This window comes from Heterodontus francisci, chromosome 9, assembly GCF_036365525.1.
Source record: "Heterodontus francisci isolate sHetFra1 chromosome 9, sHetFra1.hap1, whole genome shotgun sequence".
Taxonomy (NCBI): domain Eukaryota; kingdom Metazoa; phylum Chordata; class Chondrichthyes; order Heterodontiformes; family Heterodontidae; genus Heterodontus; species Heterodontus francisci.
The window spans coordinates 109,465,360-109,478,399 of record NC_090379.1 but is presented as its reverse complement, the minus strand read 5'-3'; positions in this window follow the sequence as shown (position 1 = coordinate 109,478,399).

Genomic DNA, 13,040 nt, shown 5'->3' with positions numbered 1-13,040 from the left:
CAAAATGAATGCAGTAACCCGAGCAGACTCATATCCAATTCGCCGCATTGAGGTCTGCATTGACTGAGTAGGAAACTCCACCTACGTTAGTGAAATTAATTTATTGAAAGGATATTGACAAGTTCCCATGACCACCCAAGCAAAAGATATTTCAGCATTTGTCACCCCCGATGGCTTTTACCAATGTGAAGTAATGCCATTTGGTTTAATGAACACCCCAGCAACTTTCCAAAGACTCAGGGACCAGGTGGTAGATGGTTTAAACAACTGTGTTGTCTACCTGGATGACCTGTTAGTTTACACTGATACCTGAGAAGACAACCTGAACCATTTAAGGGAACTCTTTAAAGGTTTACAGCGTGCTCGCCTAGTGGCCAATCTAGCAAAGAGCGAGTTTGTTAAGGCCAAAGTAACCTACATAAGGTAACATTGTAGGCCAAGGTCGAGCATTGCCAAGAGCAGCAAAAGTGCAAGTCCTGATAGATTTTACCATTCCCAAAACAAAGAGGCAAATAATGCATTTCCTGGGAATGCGTGGATTTTACAAAAATTTGTTCCCAATTTCAGCACCATAGCTGCACCTTTAACTGGCTTGCTGATGTAAAGTGTATAAGTGGTTTGGTCAGAGAGCTGCCAGCTGGCTTTCGAGAAGTTGAAATTAATTTGAACAAATGACCCAGTATTGGCAGCCCCAAATTTCAATAATCCCTTTAAAATGGCGATTGATGCTAGTGATATTGGAGAGAAGGGCATTCCTATTCCAAGATTATGGTTCAGCTAATTGGCTATTTCCCCCCCTCCACCCGAAAAAAATAAATTAAAAAAAACATCAAAACTATTCCACCACAGAAAAGAAGGCATTTGGGCTCCTACTCTCCCTTCAACATTTTCAAGTCCATGCCAAGAACAGACATTGAGAATTTCAAATTTACACCAACCACAACCCCAAACATTCCTGGAAATACTTGAAGGTAAAAGCTCCAGACTGTTTTGATGGACCTTACCTCTCCAGCAATTCAAACTGAAAAGTGTACGTTTAGATGGAAAGAACAACATTGTCGCAGATGTCTTGTCCAGAATGTAAAACATGCAACCAAAAAACCTGAACAGAAGCCATGATTGGAAGCCTGAGAAATGCATGGAATGAATGTGTACATGTGTGCTATCCTATATCTTATTTTTCTTCTTTCTGAGAGGAAACAAAAAAGACAAAAAAATGGAGGGAGCGTCATTGATGAAGCAGCTGAAGATGTTTGGGTCTAGGACACTATCCTCAGGAACTCCTGCAGTGACTAGGACTGAGATAATTGACCAACAACAACCACAACCATCTTCCTTTTTGCTAGATAGGATACAACTTGCGGAGAGATTTCCGCTCAATTCCCAGAGACTCCCATTTTGCTTGGACTCCTTGATGCCACTATCAGTCAAATGCTGCCTTGATGTCAAGGGAAACCATCCTCACCTCACGTCTGGAGCTCAGCTCTTTTGTCCATATTTGGACCAATGCTGTAATGAGATCAGGAGCTAAGTGGCATTGGTGGAAACCAAACTGAGTGTCAGTGAGCAGGTTATTACTGAGCAAGTGCCCCTTGATAGCACTGTTGTCGACCCATTCAACACTTTTCGGATGATCGAGAGGAGACAGAGAGGGCAGTAATTGGCCAGGTTGGATTTATCCTGCTTTTTGTAGCAGGGCATACCCAGACCCATAGAAAAATTATAGCACAGAAGGAGGCTATTCAGCCCACCGTGTCCATGCCTGCTTAGAAAACTAGCCGCCCTATCTAACCCCACCTTCCAGCACTTGGTGCATAGCATCGCATCGCAGGTTACAGCACTTCAGGTGTATGACCATGTGCCTTTGAAATGAATTGAGGGTTTCTGTCTCCACCACCATTCCTGGCAGTGAATTCCAGACACCCACCACCCTCTAGCTGAAAATGTTTTTCCTCATGTCCCCTTCCAGAGCGTGGTCGCTGATATTGATGGATGGAGCATTTCTGACGTCCCATGGTGTTCGTTTTCTTGAGGCTGATGGTTAGGCCAAATTCTTTGCAGGCATCCGCAAACCTGTTGATGAGACTCTGCCGACACTCTTCAGTGTGAGATGTTAAAGCAGCATCATCAGCAAAGAGGAGTTCCCTGATGAGGACTTTCCGTACTTTGGTCTTCGCTCTTAGACGGACAAGGTTGAACAACCTGCCCCCTGATCTTGTGTGGAGGAAAATTCCTTCTTCTGAAGACTTGAACGCATGTGACAGCAGCAGTGAGAAGAAAATCCCAAACAGTGTGGGTGCGAGAACACAGCCCTGTTTCATGCCACTCAGGATAGGAAAGGGGTCTGATGAGGTGCTGCTATGCTGAATTGTGCCTTTCATATTGTCATGGAATGAGGTGATGATACTTAGTAGCTTTGGGGGACATCCAATCTTATCTAGTAGTCTGAAGAGACCACGTCTGCTGACGAGGTCAAAGGCTTTGGTGAGATCAATGAAAGCAATGTAGAGGGGCATCTGTTGTTCGCGGCATTTCTCCTGTATCTGACGATCACCTTAAATCTATGCCCCTGGTAATTGACCTCTCCGCTAGGGGAAACAGGTCCTTCCTGTCTACTCCATCCAGGCCCCTCATAATTTTGTACATCTCAGTTCAGTCACTTCTCAGCTTCCTCTGTTCTAAGGAAAACAACCCCAGCCTATCCAATCTTTCTTCATAGCTGCAACTTTCAAGCCCTGGCAACATTCTTGTAAATCTCCTCCATACTCTCTCCAGAACAATTATGTCCTTGCTGTAATGTGGTGACCAGAACTGTACGCAATACTCCAGCTGTGGCCTAACCAGAATGTTATACAGTTCCAGCATTACATCCCTGTTTTTATATTCTATACCTAGGCCAATAAATGAAAACATTCCATATGACTCTTCAGCACTCTATCTATCTGTCCTGCCACCTACAGGAACCTTTGGACATGCACTCTATGGTCTCTCACTTCTTCCACTCCTCTCAATATCCACCCATTTATTTTATTTTATTTTTTTATTATTTTTATTTTAGAGATACAGCACTGAAACAGGCCCTTCGGCCCACCGAGTCTGTGCCGACCATTAACCACCCATTTATACTAATCCTAAACTAATCCCATAATCCTACCACATCCCCACCTGTTCTTATATTCCCCTACCACCTACCTATACTAGGGGCAATTTATAATGGCCAATTTACCTATCAACCTGCAAGTCTTTTGGCTGTGGGAGGAAACCGGAGCACCCGGAGGAAACCCACGCAGACACAGGGAGAACTTGCAAACTCCACACAGGCAGTACCCAGAATTGAACCCGGGTCGCTGGAGCTGTGAGGCTGCGGTGCTAACCTCTGCGCCACTGTGCCGCCCTCGCTTTGTGTTCCCTTGCTTTGTTTGCCCTCCCCAAATGTATTACCTCACACTTCTCTGGATTGAATTCCATTTGCCACATTTCTGCCAACTCAACCAAACCATTGATATCATTCTGGAGTCCACAACTATCATGTTCACTGTCAACTACACGGCCAATGTTTGTGTCATCAGCAAATTTTCCAATCCTGCCTCCCACATTTAAGTCCAAATAATTAATATATATCACAAACAGCAACAGACCCAACACTGAGCCCTGTGGAATGCCACTGTAAATCGCTTTCCATTCACAAAAACATCCGTCAACTCATACCCTTTGTTTCCTATCAATGAGCCAATTTTGGATCCAACCTGCCACATTCCCCTGTATCCCATGGGCTTTCATTTTATTGACCAATATGCCATGCGAGACCTTGTCAAATGCCTTTCTAAAATCCATGTAGACCACATCCACTGCACCAAGCTCATCAGTCCTCTATGTTACTTCCTCAAAAAGCTCAATCAAGTTATTAAGAGATGACTTTCCCTTAACAAATCCATGCTGACTACCCTGATTAATCCATGCCTTTCTAAGTGGCAGTTTATTCCTTCCCATCCGATTTGATTCTAATAATTTACCCACCACCGAGGTCAGACTGACCAGACTATAATTATTTGGCTTATCCCCGGCACCCTTTATAAACAATGGTATAACGTTCGCAGACCTCCAATCCCATGGCACCTCGCCCGTATCCAGTGAGGATTTGAAGATGATCCTCAGCGCATCTACTATTTCTTCCCTATCTTCTTTTAAACACCTGAGATGCAATCCATCCGGCCCTGGTGATTTATCCACTTTCAAGGATGTCAGACCCTCTCTCATTATGCTTATCATATCTAATATTTCACACAGCTCTTTAACTACAATGGTCAGATTGGTCGACTACATTAACCCTTTCTTTTGTGAATACAGTGACAAAAAACTCATCAAGAATCCTGCCCACATCTTATGCATCCAGGCATAAGTTCCCTTGTACATCTCTGATCGGCCCAACCCTTTCCTTAGTTATTCTCCTCTCTCAATGTACAGATAAAACATATTTGGGTTTTCCTTCATTTTAGCTGACAATAATTTTTCATGTCATCTCTTTGCTTTTCTAATTTGCTTTTCTACTTCACCCTTGCATTTTCTATACTGCTCTAGGCTTTCTAAAGTATTTCGTTTTTTTGTGATTGTCATCAGCTTTCTTTTTCTGATTTAACTTACCCTGTATACTTCTACTTGACTGGGGACTCTGGATTTGGCCGTATCACCCTTTATCTTTGTGAGGACATACCTACACTGTGCCTGTAGTATCTCACTTTTGAATGCCTGCCACTGGTTATCCACTGACTTTCCTTCAAGTAGCTGTATCCAGTCCACTTTCGCCAGGTCACCTCTCAGCTTCTAAAATTTGCCTTCCCCCAACTTAGAATTTCTGCTCCTGATTTATCCTTGTCCTTTTCCATGATTATGTTAAAACTTATGGTCACTATCTCCAAAATGTTCACCCACTGTTACTTCATCCACTTGCCCAGCTTCATTTCCTAAGACTAAATCTAGAATTGCTCCCCCTTTCGTTGGGCTTATTACATGCTGGCTAACCAAGTTTTCTTGAATGCAGTTCAAGAATTTTGTCCCCTCTGTGCCTTCACATTGTTTGTATCCCAGTTGATATTCGGGTAGTTGAAATCCCCAACTATTATTGCCCTATAGTTTTTGCACTCAGAATATGTCCCTACATATTTGTTCTTCTACCTCCCTCTCACTATTTGGGGGTCTACAGTACATTTCTAGTAGTGTGGATGCCCCTTTTTGTTCTGAGCTCCACCCAGACGGCCTCCTTTGATGATTCATTTAGCATATCATCCCTCTTCAAAGCTATTATTGCTTCCTTAACTAATAATGCTACACCCCTACTTTTTTTTATCCTCCTCCCTATCTCACCTGAAGACTCTATATCCAGGGATGTTGAGCTGCCATTCTTCCCCCTCTTTAAGCCAAATTTCCATAATTTTCATAATCTGGCAATTTTACACATTGTGTTGAACTGTACTGAAACAGCTTGTCTAGGGGCATGGCTAGTTTTGGAGCACAAGTCTTCAGTACTATTGCCAGAATGTTGTCAGGGCCCATAGCCTTTGCAGTATCCATTGCCTTCCACTGTTTTGTGATATCACGTGGAGTGAATCGGATTGGCTGAAGACTGGCATCTGTGATGATGGGGACCTCAGGAGGAGGCTGAGATGGATCATCCACAGGGCACTCCTGGGTGAAGATGGGTACAAATGCTTCAGCCTTGTCTTTTGTACTGATGTGCTGGGATCCCCGATCATTGAGGATGGGGATATTTGTGAAGCCTCCTCCTCCTGTTAGTTGTTTAATTGTCCACCATTGATGTGCTTCAGTGAGTTGTTGTCTCCCTTCCTCCTGCTCACTTGGAGGATGTATTTAGCTTGACAGAGTTGGCTTATAACTATCTTCCATTCAACAGCTCTGCAGGTGATCTCATGTCAGCCTTGAAAGGTTTGGATCAGAGTGACAATAAGGCAAGCTTTGGGTCTTCCTTCATCTCTCGGCATTTTGACCATCTGGGCGTGTCTTTCTACAAGCACGTGTTCCTGTGTGTTGTGTGATGATGAGGGAATGATGTAGAACCCAGACTGTTCAGTAAATTCCTTAAATGCTCTGGAGCTAAATTGGGTGCCATTGTCACATTTTAATCTTTCAGGAATCCCTTGCACAACGGACAGAACTCATACTACTGAGATAAGTGTTGTGCCTCTCAAGTTTTTCAACTCCCAGATAAGAGAGAACTTTGAGTAGCAGTCTGTGACTATGAGATACCATTCTTGATTGTCTGTGAATAAATCAGCTCCTCCAGTATGCCATGGTCTGAGTGCTACTTCAGTCGGCATCATCCACTATTTCTGCTGCGTGCTTCTCTACTTCTACAATATATTGCCTGTAAACACCATATTTTTGATTTCTCTATATTTGCCGATCCAGTACATAGCTGATCTGGCTCTGAGTTTACACCTCTCCATCCAATGTGGCCTTCATGTATTTTCTGGAGAAATTCTTCCTGCATTGTACTGGGTATGTTTATTCTTGATCCAGCTAGCAGTACACCATCTTCTAGTGAGATGTCATCTCTGATAGACCAGTACTACCTTATTACTGGCTGCGTTTGTTGTATCTCATCAGAGAATCCCTGGATCACTTGCTAAGACAGCATCTGTAACTCCTCGTCTTTGCTGGGCTTATATCTAATTTGAGTCAGTTTCAGTGGTGTTACATTCATTTGGTGATGAATTTGATACATTGATCTTCTATCTCATATTTCTCCTGCGGTGAAAACTGAGTTGGGGTCTCTGCCAGCACCACTTCTCCTCCTGGCTTATATTTCAGAGTAAAATCATAACTCTGAAGCGTCAAGAGCAACCTCTGCAGTCTTGCTGGTGCTTTAAATAGATTCTTTCTTGCAGATCTGCTCCAGTGGACGATGATCACTCTGCATTCTGAACTTTCTCCCATAGAATTATGTATGGACCTTCTCACATATATATAGGATTGACAAACGCTCTCTTTCTATGTTCACATATCTGATCTCAGCTGAGGTTAGAGTTTTGGATGCGAATGTTATTGGCTTTCCCTCTTTTATCAGGACTGCTCCCAGTCCTTTTTTTAGAAGCATCTACTTGCAGCATGACAGTTCTCTTCCTTGACAGACTTGTCTCCTTGCATACTACATTTCTGAGTTTGTTGAAACTCCTGTCATGTGACTCTCACCACTGGTAATCTACATCTTCTTTAATCAGATCCCACAGGTTTGCTGTGTTGTCTGACATGTGTTGTATGAAGGAGCTCATGTATTGGATCAAAGCAGGGAAACTTTTCAAGTCTCTCTTGTGTCTCGAGGCTTCCAACCAAGAGGTAATTGAGAGATTCTTTCAGGACTCCGCTTGACTATGCTGGGTGTGCACACCATTCCGAAGAACTGGCATTCTGTCACTTTCACAATGCATTTATCTGTGTTTAGCTTGATCCCAGCTTTGGTTGTCGCATATAATTGGGGGCTTTTTTAGGATTCGAAATCCACAGTCAAATACGAGTGCTGAGACTTGCTGAGGTTAAGGCTGATTAAGATTTTTCACTGAATTTAGCTATACATACTGAAAACTAAAATGGCTTTGTCAGTTGCTATGACCTTTCTGAAGAGGGAGGGTTTATTGCTGAGTGATTTGCAAAACCTGGCCAAGGCTAGGCTAATAGCATCAGCAGCAAAGTTGGTGTTCAAGTCAAAAGCAGGGGCTAGGAAAGCAAACATAACTGAGGTAATAACAGAGCATTTGAAATTGGAAGAAGGAAAAGGCAATCCAGATGGCAATTCAGTTGAATTAGCTAGAACTCTGTTGCAGATGAAGTATCTTGTAGAGGAAAAAAGATATGAGAAAACTTGAACTTGAAAGAGAAGCACCTCAGAGAGAGAAAAAGGGGAAAGAAAGAGCATTTCATCAGCTAAAGCAGGAATTGCAAAGGGAAAGAGAAGAGAGGCAGGAGAGAGGAAGGGAGCCAGAAGGGGTATTCCAATTAAAAAGGCTGGAACTAAAAAAGGATGCCCTTGACCCTGATGAATATTCTAGTGAGGGAAGACCTGACTCCAAACCAGGACCCAGTGAGGAACAATTTAAAAATGTGCAAGCCATCCCAATGTTTGTGGAAAGGGACAGAGAGGCATTTTTCATTTCTTTTGAAACTATATAAGGTGGCCAAAACAATGGACACTACTCATGCAAAGCTGGTCGATAGGCAGAGCACATGAAGTTTGTGCTATGCTTTCTGAGGAGGGTTCTGCAGATTATAAGATGGCAAAAAAGGCTATTCTCACTGCTTATGGGTTGGTCCCTGAAACTTACAGGCAGAAATTTTAGAACATCCAGAAACAGCCTGGGTAGTCTTATATAGGATTTGAGAGGGTAAAGCAAATTAACTTTGGTCGTTGGATGTGAACACTAAAGGTAGAGGCCATGTATCAGATGCTTAGGGAAATGATTCTCCTGGAAGAATTTAAAAATTCACTCCTCCGTTAGTAAGAGCTCACATAGAGATCCAGAAAGTTTCAACAGTCAGTTAGGCAGCTGAAATTGTTGATTACGAGCTTGTCCACAAGCCCAAACCCTTTTTCCATCGCCTTCACAAATCTGAGAAGGATAGTATGTGAGAGGGCGAAAGCAAGGCAAGTAGCTGGGGACAAGAAGGGACAGCTGGGAATGCCCCGGGTTCTCCTTCTCAACCCAGAAAGGATGGTGCTGAGGGTGAAAGTCAGGTCCAAAAGCCTAAGTGTTTTAATTGCCACTAGGTGGGACACCTTTGTGCAGAAGGCTGGAAATTGCTGGGTAAACAAATGGGACTTATTTGGGTATACAAGGCCAATGCAGCGAAAGGAGCCCTGACTGAGAGTACGACAGACCAACTTCTAGCTCACACTGCAGCTCTAAGGTCAAGTAAAGCCATCACTGTGAGTACTGGGAATATGAACAAGATACCTGAAAGCTACAGGGCATTCTTGTTGAAAGGAAAAGTAATGCCCTATCCCTCAAGAGAGGCAGGTGTTTAGTTCTACTTAGGGATACAGGAGCCACATAAACTCTTTTGCTGGGGAAAGGCATGACTTTTCCATCAGACAGCGCATTGAATGCTAAGGTTTTAGTGCATGGTATTAGCCAGGAGTATATACCTTCCCTTTGTATCGGGCGCACCTGGAGTGTGGCCTAATGTCTGGAATGGTAACTGTAGGAGTTATTCATGGTTTGCCTGTCGACAGAGATGACCTGCTCCTGCAGAATGATTTGGCTGGAGCAAAGGTAGTATCTTCTCCAGTAGTCACGGAAACACCAAGTGAAGTCAATGAGACAGCAGTTGCAGGAAAAGGTTCCAAGAATGTTTCCTTCATCTGTAGTGACTCGAGCAATGGCTAAACAAGTTCCATTGTCAATGGTCAAATTGGCACCACAAGCATATATTTGGCTATCTGAAACATTTTTGGTGGATTTGGATAATCCGAAGGAAATGTTCAGTATGTCTCCTCTGACCAAGGCTCAGACCCAATCCAGAGTGAAGTAAAGTGGCACAATCAATTCAAACTGAATCTGAAGCAAAGGGAGTTCCAGAATGCTACTATATTAACAATGGGACTCTGATGAGGAAGTGGAGACCCTCCTCACAGACCTGCGGACGAAAAATGGATCATGGTTCACCAGATAGTAGTACTGACCAAGTATCGCCAGGAAATATTAAGGATAGCCTGTGGCGGGATATGTAGGGATCCGGAAGACCCAAGCATGTATAAGCTGATATTTTTACTGACCAGGTCTTCACAAGGATGTGGTACAGTTTTGTAAAATGTGTCATATGTTCTAGATTGTGGGAAAGCTGCAACCTGCAATAAAACCAGCACCTCTAATTCCTATACCAGATTTTGGGGAAGCATTTAGTAGGGTGTTGTTAGACTGAGTGGGCATTTACCGAAAACAAAAGTGGGACATCAATATATACTCACTATTATAATACAGCTACTCGATTCCTAGAGGCCATTCCTTTGAGAACAATTTCTGCTAAGGTAGTGGTAGAGAAGTTAACTCAGTTCTTCACTAGATATGGATTACCAATTGATATCCAGTCGGATCAAGGTTCCAATTTTATGTCTAACATTTTTCTGGAAGTTATGAGTTTTCTGGGTGTAGCACAGCTAAAGTCCTCAGCATACCACCCACAGACACAAGGGGCTTTAGAACTGTACCATCAGACTCTCAAGACAATGATCAGGGCATATTGTCATGAATAACTCCATGATTGGGACAAAGGGCTGGAATTTCTGTTATTTGTAACCAGGGATTCACCAAATGTGTCTCCGGGTTTTAGTCCTTTTCGATTAGTTTATGGACCTGAGGTAAAAGGTCCTCTAAAACTAATCAACGAAAAGCTTTTAGAACAGAGGGACGATTGCTCTATGCCAGATTATGTATCCATGTTCCGGGAGTGGCTCACTAGAGCCTGCAAAGTGGCTGAAGAACACCCTAAAGCTTCCCAAGCAACCATAAAGAAATGGGCCAACAAGCATTCCAAGATTTTATGGACTTTGGAACTATTTGGACATAGAGAAGTCACATGTCTGGGTTTATGGCTTAGGAGTGTTGATTTTGTTTTTGGATATTGTTTAGTGTTCTGTTGGTATTGCAGCCTGCAGATCTATGAGAAACCCTGAGAATCCAGTGTGAGAGCTAGAGAAACTGATGCAGCATTTCTCCTGAGAAGCTTCTGCAAGTCTTCCTCTCAACATCTCCTGAACAAACTGCTTCTGAAAATTTCTGAGTAACAACTGCATGTGTCTAGTTACAGCAGTCTATGTGTACCCAGATGCCAGACCGAACGTGATCTGGAACATTCCATACCTTCTTTTACTTCAAGAATTCGCAAGTATTTGGCCAAAGTATTTTTTTTATAAAGTTGATTTCTGCAGAAAAAGCTTCTTTATTTTTGTATGTGAGTGTGTGTTGAGATGTTTAGAAGGGAATATATCTATACTTTCATATTTAAACCTGTATGTTAATAATTGAATAAGACTTGTTTTATAATATTTTAAAAGTTTTGTTGTTGATTAAAGAAATCTGTTTGGTGGATTTGTACTCTGAAACGGATAGATAAAAGTATATAATTGGCCATAACCATAACTGGTTAAAAGTTTTTGAAAATATATGTTGTGACCAGTGGAGTAGTGGGACTAGACAGAGACAGAACACTCCTCCAAACCCGGTCATAACACTTGATTACGATCTTTGGGACCCCTGCAAATTTGTAGCTGTCCATTTGGCTTCTCTCTCACCACAATGAAATTTACACAGTCTGTAGTCTCTGTGACTCTGGTGATCACCTTTTCTTCCATCTCTTAGAGCTCTCTTTCAGGCTTTCTGATTAGTTCTGGTACTTTGGGTGGGGGATGAATCATTAGTTTCATCACAGGGTGAATCGTGATGTGATACTCAAAATCTTCAAAGCATCCAACCATCTCGACAAAACACTCTGAGTATAATTATACCCGATCTTCTTTGCCTCTGATCCGAGGGGGTTTTTCAATGGTTGTATGATCTTCAACCCTTATTTTCGCCTTCTTCACCTCATGGTTTACTGAGATCATCTGCAGCTCTTCACAACAGCTTAACCCCAGGCTACCAGAATTACCTATTTAAGTGGCATAGAGTATACAGTTAACATCTTTTCCTTTATGTGTCCCTCTGATTTGTGTTGTTCCGAGCTGTCGAATCTCAGTTTCCCCCATATGCCGTTAGCATGACGCTGTTTCAGAGCACTTTTCCTTGGATAACTATTTTCTTCCAAATTTCACGAAAGATCTTCTGGTAGAGTGTGAGCGGGATGACGTAACTCTGTGCTCCAGTATCAGGCTTCACCTTCAGATTTATCATTTTGGGCTTAATTCTCACCCTCCTCCTGATTGGGATGGCTGTGTGAATTTCTTTTCTCTGGAAACTGTTGCATCGTGACATTTCATGTAGATGCATGGTTCCCATGTCTCTAGTGTTCAGAAACTCATCGTCATCTTCCAGGTTATGAATGTTTTGGTTTCTTTTCCTGCTCATTTGCCCAGTTGCTCTTCCTCTGGTGACTCGCCTACTGCCTTCTTCCTTTGTTCTGCACATATTATCCAGTGATTGGCCTTTCCGCAAGCTCTGCAGGTTGATCCATATGTGGGATATTTCCTTCTGTCTGTGAATTCATGTGGTTGTCCACAACTCCTGCATGTCTTTCTCTCTGTCGGGTGTGCATTCTTCAGGTGCTGTTTCACTGCATCAATCCTGCTGCCGTTCTCCTGGCCTAACAGAAGGCTTGCAGTTTTGGTAGTCAGTGTCTTTACCTGTCTGCTTGTGGCTTCATGTGTTCTAGCAGTGTTTGCAACCTGTGACATTTTGAGCTTATCCTTTCAGATTAAAGCATTTTGTACTTCAGCATATGTAGAACCCCAAATTAGCCTTCCATTTGTGTCCTTAAATTTATATTTTCTGCCTGCATTTTTCAGTCTCGTTATGAAATTGTCAATAGGCTCACCTAACTCCTGCCTGAGGCCTTGAATTCATATCCATCGATCCAATGATTTGATTTTGGCTGGAGATTGTTGCTGAAGTCTCTTCACTCAGTTCCCAGCTATTGAACAAATTTAACGCTTCATCTCCTGCCCACAGAAGGTTATAGCTGACCCTTTCTTCATTGCTAGCACCTTTTATAAAACTATTGAATGTCAATCTGCACTTTTGTTTAAACTTTTCAAATGCCTCTAACGACATTATCAGCTTCCCAATTCATTATGCGCTGTAGCTGTGCATTCATTGGTGTGCCGGCTGACATTTCATTTTTTAATTTTCAAACGATTCACTCAGTTTTTTTTCTCCCTCTTTGGCACTAATTTGGGTTGATTTTTTTCCTTTTTAATTCAGCATTAAAGGTGTTGAAGAGGCTTACTCACAGACACCTGCTTCCACCACATTATGTCTTCTGGTTCCCACAAGTTAGAAATAATCGCACGTTAGACTTAACATGCTGGAGCTCTTTGT